Genomic DNA, 4,547 nt, shown 5'->3' with positions numbered 1-4,547 from the left:
CATGAACTTATGCGAATGCCGTTTGGTTTATCGGTCAGTCCGATGACTTTTACCAGGTTGGTAAACACAGTTTTGCACGGGTCATTGGGTAAAAATGTTTTTGTATATATGGATGATTTGTTCCAGTACGTAGACAAAACCTCGGTCCTTTAACAATAGGAATATAACTTAGCGGCAGCTGAACCAGCTGTAAGCTTTAAACTAGGGGGTTCTGTAGTTAACTGCTTGTCCCGCAGTTGGCGATCAGCTCGACTGCAAGGAGAGGAGTCACTTTGCTTTCGGCCGCACTAGTGGATGGACGTGTTGCTTCGCCTCTCTGCCCGCTTATCGTCGTATGTTTTGTGTGCTTCACTGCGTGAAGATTTTCTTTTTAGCTTTTTTCCTTACTGTGTGTTTGTGCAAAAGGATATACGTAATTACGTGTGTATTTTGTATTTCATACAGTGATTTTGACTTCGTTATGGAATCCCGAGAGGCGGAGAGACCCCCTCAGGCCCCCATCAGCCGCAGATTGTGCCCTGGTGTGGAGGGCCATAAGTGTGGGGCCTTTTGGTCCTCTGTTGAGGTCGACCCTCATGAGTATTGTACTCGGTGTAGAGGGCGAGTATGTGTTTCTTGGTCGGAGGAGCAGTGGGAGCGCTATGGGGGGAGGAAGAAGCTGCGTAAGCCGGCCAGGGAGTCGTCGGAGGATTCTCTGGTTGCTTCCCTGGTCACGGACACGTCTTCTTCATTCCTCCCTCCTCCCTCCATCTCAGCTCCCTCATATGGCTCCTTCCCCTTCGGGGGAGGTATCTCATTCCTTCTCTTCGCTCGATTAGTCGAGCGTGGAGGAGGGGGGGGCGAGGTACCCCGACATCCAGCTGTATTCGGGGTCTTCAGTTCACTCGGGGTGGGATCTGTCCCCCCCCCATCCAGGTGAGGGGTGACCCCTCCCCTTACTAACCCAACTCTTTTTGCTTCTTCAGGTTTGCTTGCCATGGGGGATGATCTTGGCCGGGCCTGGTACTCGCTGGGGCTCCAGGGGACACTGACGATTCAGGGGCTGCTGAGTCACCTGGCGAGAGGGGCTATGCGGGTTACCCACGGCCCGATCACCACGACAGTGTCCACGCCTGGCTACACTGCTCCACCGCATCTGGTGTACACACAGCACGTAGCCACGGTGACCCCGACAGCCGCTGTGCAGACGCCGCTGACGGAGGTGAGGATGCCCGCTGTGACGCCACCACCTGGTTTTGCCGCTCTTGCCTCAACCCCGACTTCTGGTGTCCTAAGAGCTCTCCACTGGACCTGCCTCCTGTGCATAGGATGCCGCTAGTTCCTGCCCCGCCTCCTGTTCCTGACCACGCTGCCGCTCCAGTTCCAGTACCAGTTCCTGCCGCCGTTGTTCCTGCCCGTGGTGTTGCTGCTCCCACCCCAGGTCCTTCCAGACAGGTGCAGTCGGGCCCTGTTGCTTCGGCAACTACCCCAGCTCCATCCTGGATGGAAGACCTGACAGTGGTCCTGAAGAAGCTGACGAAGAAGAAGAAGAAGAGGAGGAAGGTTTCGTCGTCGTCTTCATCGTCTTCTTCGTCGTCGTCTGCCGCCGCTTCCCCTTCGACTTCTAAGGCCCCACAGCCTAAGAAGAAGAAGGTCGCCTCCTCCCCCCCAAGAAGGCTCGCTCTGAGACTTCTAAGGGTCCTTCCCACTCCGGTGGGAAGGTTGGGGCTTCCGTTGGTCCTCCTGTTCCTTCGGGAACGGGGCCTGTCTCTCCTTCTGCAAGAAAGAAGAAGACGGGGACCGGGGGAATACATCAGGTTTGGAGTCATTCTGGGGTCCCAAGAAGGAACCCAGGACAACGGTGGTTCTGCCACAATCAGCCTTGGCTGACAGTGTTCTGGGCCCGGTGGACGCTCTTGTCTCCGGACAGGAGGGTTCGCTTCGATCCGGTAGATCATCCAAGCTCCTTCTCCCACCTCTACTGCTACAGAGGCTCTTCTACGTGCCTTCGTAAGATCCTCTGCCGCCCAAACAGGTTAACCCGGAGCTAGCTAGGCTAACTCCGGGGGTGTCTCTACAGCAGCTCCTGTCGGAGAGGCATTTGCCTTGGAATCTACCGCTATGGCAGCATTCCAAGCAGTCTCCTGGCTTGACCTGTGGTCCCTCATAGTGTCGAAAACCGCGGCCTCCTTGGGGAACATCACTTCTGAAGGAGATCCGACTTTTGTGAGACTGTGCCAGTCTGGAGGTAGAGCCAGATGTCCTACCTGGCCCACCAGACGGCTAACCTGTGGGCCAATCTGGTTCTTTGGTGTAGGGACGCTGTTCTCACCCGAGTGACCAGGGTGGCTGGGCGAGAGGCGGCCTTGGGTCTTCGTGACAGACCGGTGCGGAGTTCCTCCAATCTCTTCCCCAGAGAGATGGTGGACGCTGTGGTGGAACGACGGCGCACTGTTGACAGTAACCGTCTTGTCCACCAGGCAGTCTCGAAGGTGGCTGGGCAACCTCGAGCGACTGTGGCTAAACCCAAGAGTTTAGCTAGCGCTTCCTCTGCGGCTAAGACGATTGCTTCGTCGAAGCCCAGAGGAAAGACTCTGCCTTCGACTTCTTCGGTAAGGAGCAACTGTAACCAGCCCTCCTCCCAGTCCTTCTCTGGAGGAGGATCTGGGAAGGAGAAGCCGAAGAGAGGCGGGAAACGCTAGGGACAGCGTTCCCCCTCACCTGCTGCCGGAAGGGGGGGGGTGCCTGGTGAGCCAGTGGGCAACATGGCAGCGCTACGGAGCAGAGACCTGGATAGCGAGTGTCCTTCGGGAGGGATATTTACTACCCTTCGAGTCTCAGCCCCCCCTCACCTCCAACCCAGTCCATCTTCAGACGTACGTTCCTGGTTCGACCAAGGACGTGGCGCTTCGACAGGAAGTAGAAGCCATGCTGAGCAAACGGGCTGTGGAGATTGTATGGGATCAGTCGCCGGGCTTCTACAGTCGACTTTTCCTGGTGGAGAAGTCCTCGATGGGATGGTGTACCAATTCAGGGCACTTTGTTTCAGTCTCTCAACCGCCCCACAGGTGTTCACACGAGTGTTCACGTTGGTGTTGACTTGGGCCCACTCGGTAGGGATAAGTCTTCTGAGGTATCTCGACGATTGGCTAGTCCTGGCGAGCTCCCGCTCGCAGTTGCTACAGGACAGGGATCGACTCCACGAATTCAAGCCCAAGCAGAGGATGAAGTACCTGGGCATGCTGATCGACACGGTAGCAGGGCGAGTCTTCCCCGCAGATTCGCGGATCAGCAGGTTCAGGGAGGCAGCAAGACAGTTCCTGTCTCGACAGGAGTAGCTAGCTCAGCAGTGGCAGTTCGTGATCAGTCACCTGTTGTCTCTCGAGAAGTTAGTTCCTCACGGACGTCTTCACCTGCGGTCTCTCCAGTGGAGACTGAAGGAGTGTTGGTCACAGGCAAGAGACCCACCTTTCTTCCCCGTGTCCCTCACGGAGGAGGTGAGGCAGGACCCAGCCTGATGGCTGGACGACGGGAACCTCGTAAGAGGAGTGCTTCTTCACACTCCCCCCCCCCTCCGAGATGTTGCTGTTTTCAGACGCATCGACCGAGGGATGGGGTGCATACCTGGAGAAGTTACTGGCTGTGGGTGTGTGGGATCATCACGACAAGCACCTTCACATCAGCATCCTGGAGCTCAAGGCAGCGTTCTTCGCTCTCCAAGAGTTCCAAGATCGTTTGGTGGGACACTCAGTGGTGTTGATGAGCGACAACACCACAGTAGTGGCGTACGTCAACAAACAGGGGTGCCTAGTGTCCCTCCCGTTGCATCAGTTGACGTTGCAGGTGCACGAGTGGGCCATGGCTCACTCAGTAGAGCTGTCAGCCCACTACATTCCAGGCAAGAGGAATGTAGAAGCAGACAAGCTCAGCCGTCGGGATCAGGTGATAGGAACCGAGTGGTCCCTTCACCCAGACGTGGCGGAAAGGCTCTTCATCCTGTGGGGGCGTCCAGTCGTAGACCTGTTCGCCACCCGGCACAACAGAAAACTTCAGGTTTCCTACTCAGTTGTGCCGGACCCATGGGCAGCTGCAGAAGACGCTCTTCAACACCCGTTGGACAACTTCTTCGTTTACACCTTTCCCCCGTTCTGTCTGATTCGCAAGGTGATCAGCAGGGCGCTGATCACCCCGAACCTTCGGATGATCCTGGTGGCACCCAAATGGCCTCAAGCTGTTTGGTAACCGGACCTGCTGGCTCTGCTCGCCGAAGCACAGAGGGAGATTCCCCCCTGGCACAACCTCCTGGGCCAGCCACACGTAGAGCGGTACCACCGGTCGGTCGAGTCCCTGTGTCTTCACAGCTGGCTGTTATCCGCCATCTCTTGCGAGCGAGAGGCTTTTCTCGCAGCGCAGCAACAGAGATGGCTGGATACCTCAGACAATCCTTTGCAGCTGTATACCAGGGGAAGTGGTCCGTCTTCTGTGGTTGGTGTCGTAGACGGGGTCTCCCTCCTCTCAGAGCCACTGTTCAGGAGGTAGCGGATTTCCTCGTTTTCCTTTGCCGAGAG

The sequence above is a fragment of the Macrobrachium nipponense genome, chromosome 10, assembly GCF_015104395.2.
Source record: "Macrobrachium nipponense isolate FS-2020 chromosome 10, ASM1510439v2, whole genome shotgun sequence".
Taxonomy (NCBI): domain Eukaryota; kingdom Metazoa; phylum Arthropoda; class Malacostraca; order Decapoda; family Palaemonidae; genus Macrobrachium; species Macrobrachium nipponense.
Note: the sequence above shows the minus strand (reverse complement) of the source record.